Source organism: Pristiophorus japonicus, chromosome 8, assembly GCF_044704955.1.
Source record: "Pristiophorus japonicus isolate sPriJap1 chromosome 8, sPriJap1.hap1, whole genome shotgun sequence".
Classification (NCBI taxonomy): Eukaryota; Metazoa; Chordata; class Chondrichthyes; family Pristiophoridae; genus Pristiophorus; species Pristiophorus japonicus.
The window spans coordinates 109,706,434-109,726,937 of record NC_091984.1 but is presented as its reverse complement, the minus strand read 5'-3'; the positions used below and the strand labels follow the sequence as shown (position 1 = coordinate 109,726,937).

The following is a 20,504-nucleotide window of genomic DNA, read 5'->3' as shown; positions in this document are numbered from 1 at the left end:
ATAGCAGACTAAGCAGCAGCATCTTTCACAGCTGCTTCAGCCGCAGAAAGGCTGTCATTAAAATGATAGCTTTCAGACTGCCAGCATCTCCTCTTCTCTGTACCTATAATCTTCAAGGTTCTATCTGTCTGGCCACTTTAACAGGCTGATTTTGCTTTTAATCATGATGACAACTTAAAATATCCAGCACGTTTACTGTAGGAGAGGCGAACATGAAAGCAAGTCTGAAGACACTTGATGAGACAAAGACCACCTTTTGAGTGAGGGGGACGGTGAACAAATGACAGAATACATAAAGGATAATGATCTCTTGTCTTTCAGTTTGTACAGTTTAGACATTGCTCATGGGTCTGATCAAAAACGGCTGTAAAAAAAAAAATTATTTAATAATGCAGCATAGATTGTGCTTCAGAAGAAAACAAGAGATCAAAAAGTTTAAACCAGACATTCTAATGAAAGGTTTGTTTTACGTGCTATAAATAGGAAGAACGTCACATGGGCAGGAGTCCAGGCAAGTGGAATTTTGTTTTCACTCTCTGGAATGCCAGACACCTCCAATGCCTTTTTGGAGGCGCCCATGATTCTCATCACCTGCTTTATGGTAGACAGTTTGAAGCTCCAGTAAATAGCAATTACAGCAGATGTACAGTAAATAAGAGGGTAGCAACATTCTACCTTCCATTTGCGTGCGGCTTTAGATTTAAATCAGAAAAATGGCTCGGCTCAATCATTTCCTACTTTTCCAACACAACACACTAATCTGTGTCTGCGCCTCCAGGGCAAGTATGCTGGATAATATGCCTCACCTACCTTGATGTGAAACTGACAGTGATGTCCTTGGTTACGTTGCTCTTGTGCTCGACTTAACTGCTGACCCAAATTCACAGAGACTTGAGTGGCCTGGAGGACAGACAAGTGGAATTATGTGTCAGAACACATTTCTGTAATATCTTCAGTATTAAAATGATGAAAAAAAATAGTTGTCACATAAATGTTACAAGTGGGCATTTTGTACTCTAAGTTTTTGAAGCTAAGCACCAAATTACACCTTGGCGCTACTAATTGGTATAATGTACCACCTTAAAATGTATAATATTCCAAGCAGTGAGCATGCCACTTAATTTTATAAAATGAGGAGCAAGGTCTTTCAGGAAAAAAAACTAACTCTTGCCTGAAGTGCTCACTCTGAACAAAACAGTAAAGTGGTTTTAATTTAGTTCTCAGCAGCCATTGTTGTTCAAAAAAAAAGTGTCCTGCTTTCCTCCTTCCTGTGGGATTTTGATGGCAGCAGTGCGCTCGTATTCATGGAAAAATTCAGTCTATTTGCTTTGGTCTCACTGTTAGCTCTCAGGCATGTCTTGACGAGAGCTCAGTATTGCTGAGATGGTGGAGGAGGGGGCAGGCAGCCATTTGTCAGGCTCTCTCAACCCTGAAATTTCTGTCAACTCAGCGCCATTCGAGGGGCGAGTAAAGGGAAATTGATGATGTCACCCCTGAATCATAATTTCCAGAAACTCTCGAGATCTGTTTAGATAGTAGGAGTAATAATGAGATTACTGGTCCAGAAATGTTATCTTGTGTAATTTAATTAAGACAGCCAGCACTGAAAACATCTGGAAACCCCTGAGAAAACTTGTAGGAGTCAGTCAGTCTTCAACAGTAAAGTAACAAGAATGAAGTAATAAAGTAGGAATAAATCCCAAGAACCAGCTTGGTTGTGATTGTTGCTTGCGGAGATATAAATCTTCCAGCCTGTGCCTCAGTCTGTATTGAAAGCTTTTACTTTAAATTTCTTTCCTGCTTTACTTCCACCCCACCACTACGTCACAAGCCAACATCTCACGGCCAAAGCAAAACGCCTGGAGCTTGCTGCCACAGTAAAAGGCACTTCCTTTAGGCTGCTTCAGTTTGGAGACTAGTGAGCTGTTAATTAATCAATGTGACAGATGAGGAAAGTGAAAGGTTATTTTCATATCCTGCCATTAGAAATTGAGACCCTTGGATTCACAGTACAGTAAGCGGGAAAATGATTTACTCCAAATAATTAGAAACTGATGGAAGTGACATCAGATATTTGGAATAACCAAGTTTCTCCGCCTTTCTCCTCCCTCCTCCCCCCTCCCCCCTTAAATTAAACATTTATGTTTACCACTCCACACTGATGAGCTCAATTGCTCCCTTCTGACTGACTCTAACCACTAGTGATGCAAATCCAACACATGGTCTTCAGGGCAGTTTAGAAAATGGAAGTGTATTGCGGTTTTCAAATGCAATTTTAAAACCAGAAAAGTTAAGCAATAGCCTGCTGAAAGCTTAGTTGAATAAAGAATACAAATCAGTGAATGGCAGGCCAACAAGAAGCATCTTTAAACTCATTCCTGACCAGTCACTCTACTCTGACGTAGACAACAACCTTCTATAGCTATCAGATTAATCAGCTACTTTCAGAACCTTCCAGATTGCTGATGTAACTTTTATGATTCTATGAATGAATTTTACAAAAGACACCCGTCTCCAAAAAGGTCGTTCGTGACACTCTTCAATCTGGTGGTAAATGATACCATGATATAAGCAAGTCTTATGATCAGGAGAATATGGACTTCAAAAGGTTCAGATGATAATTTGCATCATTCTTTTGCCAAAACTAAGAGATATCCTGTGGTTTCATCTATTTGAATGTTCTTTACAATAATCAGTAATATGCAGAAAACCGCTTTTGCAGATGTTATGCAATCTTTTGGACACTGCAAAGGAAACTCGGCACTCATCAGTTTGAAGAAACCCCAGGAGATCAAATTCCAATGGGATGGCCTTCATTTCACAGGCCTACTTGAGACAATGAAATTTCATTTTCAAAATTGAGTTATGTATGTTAAATGAATATTTTGTTGATACAAAATCATTTAAGTATATGTTGGCATTCCTTGAATCTAGCATTTTCCAAAGAAATTCCTTCTTTTAAAAAAAAACTTGGACAAAATGTCTTTGTTATGGTTGTTGTCTTCCTTGTGACCCTTTTGATTTTTCTCTGGCACCATGATTATACTGTGCAGCTACTTATTATGATGGAAGCATGCCTGTGGTTAGCAGGAGATTTTATTTGTTTGCATTGTATCATTTAACATATGTTCTATTTAAGGTCACATTTGATGACCGGATAACAGCTTTTTAAAAAATCTGTTAAACTGCTTGAATTCTTTTTCCTGTCCAGCCATATGTAACCAAATCAGTTGAGTATTTGATCCAATGTGAGGGGGCGGGAGGGGACACGAAAGATAATGAACAGCATTAAAAGTCATGAGACTATAAGAAACCCAATAAATGTGTAACCAGACAGAGTGGCTGTAATGGCAGTTGCTCGGAGAACTTGAGTTGCTTTGTATGGAGCTGTCTACAGGCCATGGCCCAATGGTATAGCTGGCCATTTAAATGGAGGATCATAAGCTGTACATTGAGACTGGCAATCTATGATGTACTGACTCCAGTCAGATGGCACCAGCTCAATTATAGCCTGTGTCCAACTGATTTTACTTGGAATTACATAAAAATTACAGCACAGTAACAGGCCAGACACCCTAATTGGTCCCTGCCAGTGTTTAGGCCTCACACAAGCCTCCTCCCACCCTATCAGCACATCTTTCTATTCCTTTCTCCCTCATGTGCTTGTGTAGCTTCCCCTTAGATTTGGAGTTAGTAGTTTGCATTAATATTGAAAGTAATATACCATCTCAAGCCAACTGTATGTCAGACAGAATTAAAACCCTGTAGATCTACATGGTACTCATGGACAGAATGTGTGCCACCTCATTACAGTGATAAATGAATTTTGACAGTCTATGGGCTGCCCAGTAGACTCAGTAACTGTAACAATATTTTAACCAGGTTTAAGCCAAGATAAGCTATAATATTTCACTATCTTTTTAAGACTATGATAATATATTTTACTTAACTGACTAAAATTGTACACAGTACAAATAACTGGACAGTACAAGGATTGCTTTATCTATTCACTTGTATAAAACATGCTGGAAAAAAAGTTTCTTCCCCCAATTAGATATACCCTGGGCAGAGTAGATTGTTCTGTGCGCTATTTTACTTATTTACCACAAGATGATTTATTGCATTTTCCTTGGACATTACTACACTACCAATTATTAGACATTATATTTGAGATAAAATTGAAATACTATGTTAAACTAGTAACAATATAGTGCAAATGTGCACATGACACAGTAACAAACATGAAGCATGGAAAACATGCAAGGGGGATTTGTCTTCATTACCAATGTAACCACCACCTAAGACCAACAACTGTCAAGAACAAAATCAACTTAAATTTACATAACATCTTTAACGTAGAAAAAATCCCAAGATAGTTCCGTAAGGCTCAAGAAAAATGTTAGTGGTTAGACATGGCATTACCTCACATACCAATTGGGAGTGTTAAATGCATAAAAAACCTGACATTTTAAGTAACACTTTAAAGAACACCAATATGGAGTAGAGCATGAAGTACCTTAACTAATATTGCTGTAACATACACCGTTGTTTGACACCAATGATGACACAGTTCTGGATTGTGCTGAATTCAGGAAGCCAGGAGAGACTCAGGAATGGAAAAATTGGAACTGTTTTATGTACCTATATTTACAACTGCTTGATGAAATTTAAAAACACACAAATGGAAGTCTAGCATGTAATTGCAGTAACTAGGTTTCTTCAAGCTTCCCCATTCTAAAATCTAAGTGAGCCCGCTGCTTAGGGTCACATTTGTGCTTGTCCCCAGTCAGATTGTATTGGCCTATTCAGCTCTGTTCTTACCAGATGTTCCTCACACATCAAGTAGGGCACAATAGACATTTAGCTATTGTCTGGCCAAACTAACTACAGACTCAATGGTTAAGGAAAAAGCCTGACGGTCAAGTCCATCAATCTTCAAGTCTAATTTTCTAGACAGTGCGCTCCAAGTCCATGCATTCGATTTAGTCACATGTAAAGATTTTAGCTATTCAGTGCCATGTGCTTTGGTACTTTGTACTTATTTGCCAAGTAGTGGGCATTTTCACAATATATCTTTAAAGTGTCATTAATCATGCTAACCATCAAGAACAGAAAATTGAGCATAACATTTAGCCACGCCAATCCATTCAAATAAAGGCATAATTAACTGTCATGATCAAGGGTAGTCAGCACTCCAATTAGTCAGTCAGACTAAACTAAAAACGTTACAATAGACCTTTTTAATGGACTACGTAGACACCAATCAGCATGTAATCATATGGATCTGAGAAAATGAGATCCACCCTAAAAAGATGTTACAGAACTGCAAGGCATTATGTACGTTGTCCATGTCAGGATTCACAACTTAATCTTTACTGGATATAAAAACAACTCTCACAAATCCATATTCACATTGATAGCACAGGAAAATCTTGAAGGATTTAAAATTAATGAATCACCATATAAAAGTTCCACAAGTGACCAAGAGTGAGTGATAATGCTCAAGTCAAAGGTTGGTTGGTTCTCTTGTGCCCCGAGGACACTGCTGTATCTCAAGACAATATTTTAGTTCTTGCATACATAAACTGCTCATTGGTGACCCCACCCTATTACTATCTCATCATGAAGACAAGCATTTTGTCATGAGTCAGATGCAAAGAACAACCACCAAATTGGTTGCTCGGATTTTCCTTGTACAGGTGGGAGGAGGCTCGAGTGGAGCATAAACACCAGCATGGAACTGCTGGGCCGAGAGGCTGGTTTCTGTTATGTAAAATTCTATGTAATATTCCAAACTTTCTACCGTCTATTTGCCTAGATTCTTTACACCTTTGTCTCATTTAGTTTCAGTCCTCTCCTTGTATCAAATAAACTTAATCCATCATGATCTTTATATTCGAATCTTGAATAAACTAATGTTGTATGATGCTAGTTTCTTCATTCCACACCCATTTTGATATGCGAACGTACTTGGTAATACGGTGCATATTCTGACCCCCCCCCCCCCAACCCACACACACACACACTTTTTTTCCAGATCAATTTAAATAAATAACCAGTCCATGCTCAGAAGGAAGTATGTTGCGTAACACTGGTTTACCTCATCGTGCTCAAGATTCTATTCTAAATACATTATTGATTTATCCTGAGCCTGTAATACTGGCGAAGATCAGTGGACCTATCCTAAGCAATCAAATACCAAACATGGACTAAGTATGACAATAATGAAAGCCTAGTGTGGCGGCACTTAGAATAAAGAAATGGCCTGTGAGTGCCATATAGCATGTCTATGAAATCTATTTCCAGGCTATATTCAGCAGGAACTATCCTCTTTACATCTAAACTAAATTTAACCAAGTTAGTGGTGATCATTGTCTCATTGATAATATGCAACAAATAATCATTTTAGAAGGGTAAATGTCATCGTGTTTAGTCCATCCTTGGATTAATTAAATGGATTTATTTTATTAGGATGTGTACATGCAGTACACAGGACTAGTGGGGACACTTTATATGTATCTGTATGTATTGGCTGAACACAGTAAAATTTAAAATTAAATGCTGCATTATAGCTCAAGTTTCTCACGTTTTTAGTTGGTCATAGGTCAAACATTGGAACAATTTTTATACAAATCCACAGCATTCTGCTTCATGAGAAAGCTGGCTGAGAAAGAAGAAGTTATTATACTGTGAATGTATATTTTTATTAACCTTTTGAGGACTACAGGGGGAAATCTTTTTTTAAAAACAATGTTTAGTTTCTTTGTAGAATACCACGGTTGAAAGGTTTCCTTTGGTTCCATACATTCTTCTGGTCCAACCTTGCAATATTCCACATTGAAAGTGTCGAGTCAAGTTTTGCAGATGTTGCATGATAGGAAACATGTGGCTGTTCTGAAACCGGTGAAGGACATTCTGTACTTTAAGGATTAAGAATGTGCATGTGTTTTCAAATAACTGCAAACTGTATGTGAAAGGGAAAGCAAAGTGGTGAAAAATCAAAATTCCTCAATGTTACTGTTCCCAATGAACTGTGTAAAAATTTATCCTTTCAGCTGTAAGCTGTTATGCAGAGAAAGCATGGGTTGTTTCAGGCATTATTGACAGCCTTCTTTCATTTTTCATTTCAGCAACTGTTCAAAACCAGTGAACGGTCGCTTTGTATGGTTATAGCTGGCTTTATGCTCCTAGGCTGAGGATTTTTTTTTAAACTTGCATTAACTAATGTAGTCAAAGCTATTAACCTGTTGTGTAGTTACGATCTCTCAACCCCTTCTTATATTGATACGGTACGTTTAATACGACCAAAGGCCCCAGTAAAAGACTCAGTCGGTTGCCTCTGGCTTAAGCAATGACTTGCATAATTGAAAATAACACTAAAATTATGAAATACATGAAGGGATGGAATCCAATTCTGATCTTTAAGTGTTGTACAAGGAAAATGTCACAATTCCAAAGACAAATCTAACAAATTTGCTGTATAAATTTATCTGAAAAGTCCTGGTAATGGCCTTGCACCTGCCATTGTAGTTAAATCAAAGTCTATTCTCGCACAACAAATGGAACAAGCCTTGATATACAGAAATCAATACTAATGCAGTGGTTTGACTATCGGATTTCCCACCCCCTCTTAAAACGCTGCTAAATCTTCCATAATCTGCTTTTCTTTAAAAACAAATTTATGTTTGTAAGATTGGCGGTGTCGGTAGCTATTGCACAGTGTAAGAGAAAGCAAGAGCGTGCAATTTATAATTTACAGTATTAAGGAGCTGCACTAACCAAGTTCATCTACATTTAATGAGAAGCAGGATGTGCCTTTATCTGTTAACTGATTTGTAAAGCATTGATTCTGCAATGGTCTGGCTTGGTTACTATAACCCATCGACCTGCACTCCTCCATTACGGTGCGAGGTGGCAGTGCATTTCCGCAGTGCCCTGTGTTTATGGCTGTCAACGAGGGTGAGAAAACTGTTGGCTGTAACCTTGCAGACATTTCATTTCAGACAAAACAACATGGTGTATTAAATCTACAAAGCAAAATTTGAAAGCAGTGTATATTGAAAAATAAACATCGCATTGGGCTCCAATGACCAAAAGGCTTTGTTATAAAATTATAACTGCTTTGTTATGGCAGTTTAGGATGTTTGGCAGATTGCAAAAAATCTCAGAGCCAAAGCCATGATCCAGCTCGGTCCCCAGTTGACATTCAATACTTTATTCTCACATTAATGTCTTGGGTAAGAAAACTGAGAATTCAACATATCATTTAAGCAATTTTCTTTAGACTATCTCCATAACATTAATTTATCAGATTCTCTTTAAAATCCAAAATCTCTTCATTTAGATTATTTTTCTTTTAAAGTTGCCTTCCTATGAAACAAACTCAGCAAAATCAAGTATTGTTTTATTTGTGCTTTTGGAAATGAAAACTGCTATGTCAGGGATTGGTAATTCTATACAGTTGCTTAAATTTCTTCTACAATTTTTAAAATGCGTGAATGGATTAACCGGTGTGAGATCCACACTGACTATGGGATACAATGCTTAGTCTCAATTTGTTAAACAAAAAGACACTGCTCGTCTTTAAAGTAATCCTGTGCAATGTGATGGATGATACAATTAAAACTTCTAATACTGTATGGTTTAAAATTATGATTTCTTAATCATAAAAGATGCTTAGATGGTAGAGTTTTGTTTAATTTTCCCACTTCCAGCCACCCATTTCCTGTTGTTTTTGATAAAACTGCTGTACAAAGAGGTCAGTTTGACTAATATGGTCTCTGTCATGCTTAATGGTGTTTTTACCTCTGCAATTTTTTTAACAAATTTTGGTGTCAAAGAGGGTGGAGTATAAGATAAGGAATGATTAAGTCTATTTCATGGGTCTTATTTTTTTTTCTTAACTGTTCACTCCTTTCTGCATCAGGATCTACTGTCAGTTATAAGATTATTTGACAATTTCCTCGCATTCCCAGTCTCTGTTTCCCATAGGAGTTCACCTGAACATTAGTCGACTGACGGCTAGTTTCCCTGGAGATTTAATTCATGTTCAAAGTTCCGGCATTCATTTACCCCTCCTCCCTCCTCCCTCCAAATGCAGATTTCAACAATTATATATTCTTTGAGAAAACATGGAACTGCTACAATACGTGTTGTTGATGCTCCACGAATAGCTCAGTGGAGGTAGACACTGCCTGTTGCAATACAGCCAAATAGAGCAGGAGGGTCACTGGCATAATCCTTGATCTCAGCTGGAGCAGTGGTGGAATGACCAGTTGGCCCCAATGCACATGGGTGAGGGAGTGGGGAAAGCAACAGTTGGTGTCCCTGCTCCCGATTAATATCTCACAGCAACCCCAGCTGGTAGCGTGAGCATGGTGTACAGAGAGGAGCTGGGTCAACTGTAATGCTCCCTTCATGAAATAACTCACCAACACCAAATGCCTATGCTACCTCCTGAAGAATGATTACTTGGGAAAAAAAACTTGGTGCTTTTCTGAATGTGTCAAATCATGCATAGTACATTCAGAAGACAAAGGGTGCAAAGGTTAAAAACATGTCCTGAATCTATACATCAACAGGTACTGGGTGCACTCTTCAGCTCTTTAGAAAACCCACAATTCCACTGCCTTCTTTTTCCTGCCTTAACACAAAATACTTCTGACTTTGTCTGTGCTTGCACAGACAGTTCTGGATCTTAAAAGCCAAAATATCTGTTGCTGGCCAAAAAAGCTTCAGGGTGCTTTTTAAAAAAAAAAAGTTGATTCTTGTAATGTACAAACTCATAAAATATAAATTATGATCCACAAAGAAGAAACTGAATACCCTGGTGAAAAGGCTGCGTGACCAAGAGTGGAACTAATGCACAGCAAATGAAATGGGTCGAGCTTTACAGGATGCCCCTTGGTCACAACCAAGCTATTCATTACCTTGCATTTCCACCCATGACATAAAACAGCAGAAGGAAAACTTCACATTGGGGGAAAACATTAAGTTCTGCTAGAGGGCACTTTTTTGTTTTCAAATTAATACTCGAAACTAGTTTTTTTTTTTTAAATCGCGTCAGGAATGAGTGTATTTTGTCTTACTGTTGGAAGTCTTACATTTGGTCTTATTAAAAGTCTAAACTCACTGAGCTAAATTGTTAACCAGGTGTTCTTAAAATGGAGCAATTGGGCACAAATTGCAGGTTGCTCAGTAGCTCAAATGTCTGACAAATGGGAAAACAACTGCGCTCTTGGTGCAACAATGCTCTGTGCCCACATATTCTGACCAAGAGAGAGATTCTGTCCCACTGATTCAGTTAAGCGTTTTGATTTGTAGCTGCCCATTTTTGTATGTATTTAAGTTTTCAGAATCAGCAACAGTGCAATAACACCCAGTTTCTGTTGAAAAAGGATGGAATTAATACACTAGATGGAGGAATTCTCAAATGTTGGGTTTAGGTTTAGATGGACTGATGGAGCTTTTCAGCAAAGCTCTCTCTAGACAGGTCCGCAATGTCTGCTGCAATCCAACCAGACAGTCAGGCTCACAGCATGTCTGAGCTTTTGATTTTAAATGCATCTCTTCACAGAATTCAATTGCTGGCTACTCAATTATTGATTGTCACGAGGTTTGGCTTTGTCTTTCAGACAGAGGGTGGCAAAATGGATTATAGGGAACACATTTCTTATGAAGAAATGCATCAGAAGATTTGCTGATGATCAAATCTGTGGTAATAATGTATTGACTAGAACCGTGCACATACATGGCCCGAATTAAATTACTATTGAGAATGGTTGGGGAGGGGGCGGCAGGGGGGCCTTGGTTGGAAATAGGAAGCAATGCAATAAATGACCAAGAAATACAGAGCAAGCGAATCAACTCTTCATGGTGAATATATTCCATGTTGTGTAACTTGCTTCGATTTTCCTTTCCAAATTCCCCAGGTCTATTTTTGTGCCATTGGATTAATGGGAAATAGTAAAAGGCCTGTTACAGACTGTTAAGAAGTCTATTTAATTGGAAACTTCTCCATAAATGTAGGATGTAGCGTAGAACTTCTTACATTATTGCACTCTTAAGGTTAGTTCTTACGACTATAAGCCAAAAAAACAGTGCGTTGTCTGAAAATTTCTGGACAGATGTTTGTTTACCAACATAGCCAGTCCGGGGTTGTAAAAAAAATAGCTTAAAATGCAATTCCTCCACAATTCTCACAACAAAGCTTCTTCTAGATACTGAAAACATGCATGGTAAAGTGATGACAACTCCCTCTTCCAACGCCATGTTTGATTTAACTGAACAGAACATTTGCCATGGTAACCGCGTTAGTGCTATTGAGCTACGTGTCGCCTCCCCTTCCCCGTGGGGGTGACTTGGTACCTTTAACCCTTTGAGAACTGTGTCTCGGGTTTTTTTTTAAATCAATTAAAAAACCCACCAAGTCGTTTGTAAAACTACTTTTAAAGCGTTGGGCTTTCACCGAAACAGAACGAGGCAAATAGTGAGGCCAACGAGCGTGTCGAGCTTTGGCGGAAAGAAAACAGGAGCTGGTTAAAATGGATTTGTGGTACACCAAAACTCCCGGGGTCCTCAACAAAACAAAAAAGATTTAAGCTAATTGGAAAAAAAATGATATTGGATCCGCCGGCTGCTGACGCTTCCCGGTGCAGATGTGACTGCAGCATCACTCACTCTCTGACACTCGGACTGGATGGTGCAGCTTGCTGCGGCCGGTCACACCGGAGATACCGAGCGAGCCCTGGCTTGGCCCGCGCCAGCACCTCACACTTGTGCACGCCACCCTGACATCATCGCAATCCGGCTCGGTTCGTGCACAGGCAGCCAGCAAGTGTCTGCACCTGGAACAGGGCGGAGCGTGTGAGGGGCGAAGGCTGACCCCTGGCGAGGGCACCGACTACACAGACTTCGCACTGTGTGAAAGGTCCAGACAACCCCTGCGGATTCATCATGCGACACTCGCCTTTCTTCTTTTCCAGACGTGGTAATCCAAAGAATATACTTAAGATCACCAGCAGCGTAATTATCCACCAGCTTCTCATTTCACCTCACCCCCCTCCCCCGGCGTTCAGCATTGGAAGAATTCCGAGCATTAATAGGCAATGCTGTATTTTTGTAAAGATTAGATTTCACAGGACCCCCTTGTTATGACTACCTCCTAATTCCATCAAACCGATCTAAATCCGCATTATTAGGAGCTGAAATCTGAAGAGATTGCAGACGCTCTTTAGCGCTTTGATAGCAGAACCAATAGTGAAAAAGCCACAGCTCTTCTTCGGGCGTGGTGCTGATTTATTTCAGCTGTCAAATACTTATCATTTAAAGCTGAGTCTTGCTGCAGGAGCGTGTGTGTGTACATATATATGTACACACGCGCCTAAATAGATATATCACCTTTTGTTTAATTTCCATCTTGGAAGAAGTAAAGATCGAGACTCTTCGTGTCTTCAGACACACCTGGTTGCTCGAAGGTGATGGAAACGGCAGCAACCTTGCTGACATTTGCCCTGTTACGTTCCAGAATGGATGAAGCACCTTCACCCGCCCCCGCGCCCCCCTTTAATCGAACTCGGCCTCTTGCCGGCAAATGACTTGTTTGTCTGACTTGCATTCAAATCCAGGTAGAGGAGGAAGGTGTAATAAAAAGGGAAAGTCCGGGTAATAGACACTTGTCAGCTTTTTAAAAAAAAACATAAGTCGTGCAAGCACCCTGTCCTTTGAAGACCAGATTGTCTGTGTGCACTTGAGCACAGCTGTAGCACGCCAGTTGAGCACCACCGAAAAAGTAAAATTCTTTCCTCGGCGTTAGTCATTTGCTTTCAAAGACCCAGTCACGCTGGCCAGTGAAGTGGGTATTTTGTCTGGAGATGATGGCGTGAAATGCCTGCTAAGTTAGCAAGGTAGCAGCAATTCTAAAGGCCTATTATTGAAACAGTGTCAACCATGCGCTTACTCCAGACAGCTTTAAAAATGCAAATAGTTGAGAAATCATCCCATGTATGACGGAGATCAGTTTGCATGGGAGTTGCATGGAAGGCACTGGGATCACACACTTCACTATTACTATTTGTGTTTAGCGCTAATTAAGTACTTCTCCGCCCATTCCCCTCCCCCTGGCTTTCACCCCTCCCTCCAAAAAAATTAAACGATGCGACAAAATTTTGAAGTGGGAAGCTTTCTGTCCCGAACACACAGCTTATTGTGCCAGAGGATTTTATTTTATTGCAGCGATGCTGAAACAAATGAATGGAAATGTCAGTTCAATGAGTTTGCTCCCCGGCAGCAGTCCGAGAGCTTTAATATAAACGAGTTGTCAGAAACGAGACAGCCCTGGAATAAAGCACGTCAGGGCTGCAAAAATATTTTTAAAATTTTGTACACTTTTTCCACTATTGCAAACGAGACAAAGACCAGATTGATCCCGTTAGTCTTACAATGGTCCCACTGATTGCCACACGGGCCCTTCCTCTGCATATGGTCAATTAGTATTGAAAATACTCAGCTGATCCCATTTGCTGGAAATTTTAAGCAGGGCCTTATGAGCAGGAAGAATGATGTTATTGAAAGGAAGAGTCTCATCTAAATAATAAAAGGGCACACGGCCATCTGGTCTGGTCAAACTCTGTACAAAGTTTATAGCAGTAGTTATATCGGGAAGGTTTGAGGGCGTTGCTCTGAATGTGGGCGCCTCAAAATAGCCTAATTTGTGGGTTTTTTTAAAGTAACAAAAAGGAAGAGATCACTCCCAGTTACTGCTTGCAGTTAGATTTCTGCAGCATATGGAAGCCCACTGTTGCCGATCTCCCGATGCAGCAGAACAGACTCGTGATGCATTGCGTGCAGGCTCCTTGATTGTAGGAAAAAGCTGGCTGCAGGCCAGACAGGCGAGAGCTCTGTTGATCATTATGTCTAGCCTTCAGGTGTCTCAGCTCACAGTGGGTGGTGGTGGTGAGGGGGAGGAGTCGTAGATGACATGATGGCAGACAAAGAAAGGGAGGGAGAGGGGGAAAAAAGGACTCGGCTCAGGAAAAAAATACCTAATATATTCCCTTGTTAAATGAATTTATGTACTCGATTTCATCTGAGCAGTCTCCCAAGAATGGGAGGCAGATTTATCTTGTCTGAATAAAGAAGTCCAGATTGCCTCAGGATTTATTAGCCACTGCTCAGTGCTGTAAGCAGAAATATGTAGGAAAGATTAATTAATGTAACCAAAAAAAAAATTCCCTCCCGCTTGCCCTTTGTTTGAATTTCAAAGCTCCGCAGCTGTGTCCCTGAAAGCTCCTGCCCTTTCAGCAACTCATTGTACGAGCTGAACTCTGAGTTGGCTGGATAGGGCCGTACCCCCTCGTCGTAGGGTCAGTCGAGTTTGTTCTACTTAGTGGTCGCAGTGGAACTGATTGGATACGGCGAATGTGTTATCACAAGCAGCATACTTCATCTCATCCTGCACCCTGAATAATGCAGCGGGCTGTCTCTGCTTAAAAAAAAGGAGTGTGTGCTGCAATCAGCAGACAGACAGCTCCCTCAGGCTGCCGACTTCCCCCCAAAAAGTGATCGAAGATTACTCTGCAGTATGCGAGCTGTTTTCATCAAACTTCAAATGTTCTTCCAATACATTTATTTGCAAGCGTGTGGCCGCTTAACAGAAATCATGCATATGCCGAATTGTTTTTGGATCTGTGCAGTGAAGCTATCTCACAAGGCAAGTGTATTAAAATAAATACTTACAGTTCAGTTGCCAGAATAGGACTCTGATCAATCTTCAAGCTGTAGTGCCTCGTTCAGTTTTAGTACAAGGTGGAAAGGGACCAGGAAGTTCCATTAATTATACAAAGAAACATGCTTCAGCTTAAAGTCACTTTCGTCAGACACTTGTGTGCAGACATCCCAGTGCTCTAGTATTGCTTCTATCTGCTGCACTGAATTGAACTATATAATACCCATGTGAAAGACAGGGGGAAATGTCGTCACGTGAAGCACATAGAGGCACACCATTGGCTCAGTTGATAATCTTCAAGCGAGATATTTTTTTCTTCCATTGGCCGCATTGGAAGATTGAAGGCATGCGGTTCCTCCCAATCCAAGCCTCTTTTTTAAAATCGCAGAAGAATGACTGTGTGGGAGTTAGACTGACAGGGGGATTAGCTGGGAAAAGGTCTGAAACCATCATTAGATAGAGGTCAGGGGAGGAGGAATGAGAAGCTTAACTGGTTCAACAGTGACTATCTTTTTATATCATTGTTGCTGGTTTGTGAAAGGCTAACCCGTGCTCAGGACAAAACGAAGGGAATAGTCAGCTCATAACTTTCAGATGGGAGAAATCTGTATTGCAATCTAGATTAATTCTGATGAGATCCAATAATGTATATAATCACTGTTATAGAATATTACTCTGCAAGTCAGGAGTCTTGTTTACATTGTTTTAAAATTAATGTTTTATGGGTTGAATATTTGTAAGGAAGCTGAAGTAAAACATTTTTTACAAAATAGTATTTTCATCTTTGAGGATCAAGGCCACGCTCCTATCCTTGGGCCCCCACAAGTGAGGCCCATGTCCACCCTTTGGCTGGCTAATAAATGCCAGCCTGAGGGACGGAGATGGGGCAACTCTTGGTGCAGAGGGGATGAAATTGGTCTTCAGCAATAGCACAAAACAGACAATGGTAAATCGGCAGCCTGTTTTATATGCTGCCCCATTTTCTGTTTTACCGGTGAAGTCAATGGATAAGAAAATCGAGCTGTGTATCACCCCCAGACAGTCCTTGGCTCTGCTCCATCTCATGCCGATGTCCTTTTTTGAGGAAGAAAGGAAGGAGCCTCTAACCCAATGGACCATTCCAGAAGCTCCTGTCCAAGGTTGGGACTTCCCAGCAGTGGTCAGAGGTAATGATCAGGGGCAGGAACCCTGGCTGTGTGTTTGGATTTGTTCTATCTCGCCCATGGCCAAATGTAATAATTCTTAATACCCTGGCTCAGATTAGCGAACTCAGCCCAAACCAGGGATCAAACATGGGAAAGAAAAGAAAGATTTGCAATTTTTGCAGTGTCTATCATGATTTCAGAACGTTCCAAAGCGCTTTACAGCCAATGAAGTACTTTTAAAGTGTGTCCACTGTTTTAACATTGGGAACACAACAGCCAATTTTGCCTACAGCAAGATCTTGCAAACAGCAATGAGTTAAATGATCCAAAAATCTGGTTCATCAATGTTGGTTGAAGGATAATATTGAACTGGACACTGGGGAGAACCCCCCTTCGAAATAGTGTCATGGGATTTTTTACATCCATCTGAGAAGGCAGACAAGGTCTCAGTTGCACATCTCATCCAAAAGACACTCGCTGTGAGTGGTCATGCTACTGCACTAGGAGGGTTAACCTAGATTTTGTGCTCAAGTCTCCGAAGAGGGACTTAGAACCTGCAACCTTCAGACTTAGAGGTGAGGCTGCTACCCACTGAGCTAAGGCTGACACTTTTGGTCATGATTGTGCCTTTAGTGATTGAGCCAATTGGGAAGATCTTTTTTACGCTATTCTAAATGACAGTGGACAACAACCCTTTCCCATGCAATTGTTATAATATCTGCATGAACCTGGCATAGGTGGTGGATCCTGACAGAAAACATTATTTTCTTGTGAAGATTACTGCATGTTTGGGGCAGGGACAGAAATAAACTCAAAACATCTCTTCAGTGGTTAGATGTGACTTCAATTATTGTTTAAATTTGTAATGCTAAGGTTGACAAGTTTTCCTCTCTGCTATTTGTGCTGCACTTTTAAAATCTCTGGTGTTCATGGGGATGAAGCAATGAGGCACAAAATGAGGTCATGCGCCATTATGTAATTATTCCATCATTACCATTAAAATCAGTTGCAGTCTTGCATACCTTCACATGTCAGCTCCATCTGCATCTGTGGTGCTTGCAGAGCTGGATGAAAACTTCCCCTTCATTAATTTGTATGTATTTCGGAATCATAGAATGCAATCGACCAATTGGATACAGGACTACATATGTTATATTCCAATATTTTGAGGAACAGAAAGTCAAAGGTGGTCAATTTACACGGTTTATGTGACGCAGTCAAATGATGTGCTGAGCAAGGTCAGGGAATGGAAAGAACACTTTCCCATTTCAGACACTGACTGACAACATTAAGCAACACCACATCGGGTTCACTTTGCTTAGATGCAGAGTGATGAAGCATCCTCTTCTTTGCCTTAACTATGTTTCAACTCGTACTGTGAAATATTTTCCATTCTCCACACCAAACTGAGTGAGAATGCCCGGTAGTGCCAAATCAGAGGTAGTTTTGTGGTATATGTTCACCAGAAGCTGAGTTCAAATTGGAGGAGATTAAACTCGTGAGGAGCAGATGGAAGGGAAAAATCTTAGATTATATAGGGAAAGAGTTCAAAAAATAAATATAGTGAAGGGGTATAGCAATCTAACATTTTAAGCTTAAGAAAGATACGCTACAGAGAGGTAGAAGAGAGGTACATGAGCAGAATAGTGAAGAAAATAATTTTTAAAAGTAGAAGCATTGAAGAACTTAAAATGATCAGGTTTGCAATGTTCATATTCAAATATACATATCACAGGAAATAAATTTTGGGCACCAGAAGCACTAATTAGAATGGAAAGATACAATAGTCTTCATGGATAGTTTTTTGCCGTGCTTTCATATCTTGAGCAAGTCATTCCCACTTATAGATGTCTATTTTGCATTGTTTCAGAGTCACTTTTAAGCAGTCTTTATATCTCTTTTGCCGATCACCATGAGTTTGGGAGTTCACGGTGTTGTGTATCTGTAAAGCATGCACTCCCATGTTCCGCCACCGGGGAGCTCATCCCCTGAAGTCCCAAGGGATCCCAGCATCCCTTGGGAGCACTGTATATAAGCCGGCCCCGAAAGCCTGTTTCTCACTCTGGAGTGCCTTCTTAAAGACTGAGGTCACTGTTACTTTAACCTCCCTGTGTGCAGCCTCATCTGTGTTAGGAACACAATAACTGGCGACGAGAATACGAATCCAATGCAAAGATGCAGCAAACTGTGGGCATGCAGGAGAAGTTCTCAGAGGGTGAGGACTAGGAAGCCTATGTCGAACGGCTAGACCAGTACTTTGTAGCCAACGAGCTGGATGGAGAAGGAAGCGCTGCAAAAAGGAGAGCGGGGCACCGACCTACAGCCTCATGAAGAATCTTCTGGCTCCTGTGAAACCCACAGATAAGTCGTATGAGGAGCTGTGTACACTGGTTCAGGAGCATCTTAACCCGAGGGAGAGCGTGCTGATGGCGAGGTATTGGTTTTACACGTGCCAGCGATCTGAAGGTCAGGAAGTGGTGAGCTACGTTGCCGAGCTAAGGCGACTTGCAGGACAATGTGAGTTTGATGGCTACTTGGAGCAGATGCTCAGACATTTTTGTACTGGGCATTGGCCACAAGACCATCCTACGAAAACTTTTGATGGTAGAGACACCGACCCTCAGTAAGGCCATTGCGATAGCACAGGCGTTTATGTCCACCAGTGATAACACCAAGCAAATCACTCAGCACACAAGTGCTAGCAATGTTCTTAAATTAACTGGAACTGTGTTTGCGAGCAGAAATGTACAGGGTAGAACCCATGAGTCTGCAACTGCCAGCAGGCCTCAGGTGACCCAGATGACTGAGTCCGCAACAAAGGATGAATGCAAGGCAGTTCATACCTTGTTGGCATTGTGGAGGCTTCCATTCAGCTTATTCATGCCGCTTCAAAGGGTATGTTTGTAAGAGCTGTGGAACAATGGGGCACCTCCAACATAGAAACATAGAAAATAGGTGCAGGAGTAGGCCATTCGGCCCTTTGAGCCTGCACCGCCATTCAATAAGATCATTCCCTCAGTACCCCTTTCCTGCTTTCTCTCCATACCCCTTGATCCCCTTAGCCGTAAGAGCCATATTTAACTCCCTCGTGAATATATCCAATGAGCTGCAAGCTTTACAAAACCTGCTAACCACCACGTAGCAGAGGAAGATCGGTCCATGGCGGATCAAAGCAAATTCGAGCCTCAGAGAGAGGAGGCAGATGCTGAAGTACATGGGGTGCACATATTTTTGATGAAATGTCCACCTATAATGCTAAATGTAAAATTGAATGGCTTACCCGTAGCCATGGAACTTGAGCTGGCGCTAGCCAATCCATCATGAGTAAAAATATGTTTGAGAGACTGTGGTGCAACAAGGCATTCAGACCAGCCCTGAGCCCCATCCACACGACACTGAGAACGTACACCAAAGAGCTTATCACTGTCCTGGGCAGTGCCATGGTCAAGGTCACCTACGAGGGCACGGTGCACGAACTGCCACTCTGGATTGTCCCGGGCGATGGCCCCACACTGCTTGGAAGGAGCTGGCTAGGCAAAATCCGCTGGAACTGGGATGCCATCCGAGCACTATCACATGTCGATGAGGCCTCATGTACCCAGGTTCTGAACAAATTTCCTTCCCTTTTTGAGCCAGGCATTGGAAACTTTTCCGGGGCGAAGGTGCAGATCCACTTGGTCCCAGAGGCACGACCCATTCACCACAAGGCGCGAGCAGTACCTCACGTGATGAGGGAGAGAGTGGAAATTGAGCTGGACAGGCTGCAATGCGAGGGCATCATCTCCCCAGTGGAATTCAGTGAGTCGGCCAGCCTGATTGTTCCAGTACTCAAAAGTGATGGCACGGTCAGGATTTGTAACTATTAATCGTTTCTTGCTACAGGACCAATACCCGCTACCTAAGGCAGATGGCCTATTTGCGACGCTGGCAGGAGGCAAGACATTCATCAAGCTCAACCTGACTTTGGCCTACATGACGCAGGAGCTGGAGGAGTCTTCGAAGGGCCTCACCTGCATCAACAGGCAGAAGGGACTGTTCATCTACAACAGATGCCCGTTTGGAATTCGGTCGGCTGCAGCGATCTTCCAGAGAAACATGGAGAGCCTACTCAAGTCGGTACCATACATGCTGATCTTTCAGGACGACATATTGGTCACGGGTCGGGACATCGCCGAGCACCTACAAAACCTGGAGGAGGCCCTCCAGTGACTGGATCACGTAGGGCTGCGGCTGAAGAGGTCGAAATGCGTCTTCATGGCAACAGAAGTGGAGTTTTTGGGGAGAAAGATCGCGGCGGATGACATTCGGCCCACAGACGCCAAGACAGAGACTATCAGGAACGCGCCCAGGCCACAGAACATCACGGAGCTGCAGTCGTTCCTGGGACTCCTCAACTATTTTGGTAACTTCCTACCGGGGTTAAGCACGCTTTTAGGGCCCCTACATGTGTTATTGCGCAAAGGTGAGAACTGGGTATTGGGGGAAAAAAACAAGTAATTGCTTTTGAGAAAGCCAGAAACATTTTATGCTCCAACAAACTGCTTGTATTGTATAACCCATGTAAAAGACTTGTGCTAGCATGTGACGCGTTGTCGTACGGAGTCGGGTGTGTATTACAACAAGCTAACGTTGCG

The 20,504-nt window shown here is 41.5% G+C and overlaps 1 long non-coding RNA gene across 3 annotated transcripts in view; it reads right to left on the bottom strand.

The window, feature by feature from the left end:
* The window catches only part of LOC139268145 (uncharacterized), a 65,759-nt gene extending 50,819 nt beyond the window's left edge, over positions 1–14,940 (bottom strand). For all 3 annotated transcript variants that reach the window (XR_011593975.1, XR_011593974.1, XR_011593976.1), the window contains exons 1-2: positions 14,737–14,940; positions 811–900 (exon numbers count right to left, since the gene is read on the bottom strand). This is a non-coding gene — a long non-coding RNA (uncharacterized lncRNA). The remainder of the gene's footprint in view (positions 1–810; positions 901–14,736) is intronic.
* Positions 14,941–20,504: the final 5,564 nt, after the last annotated feature.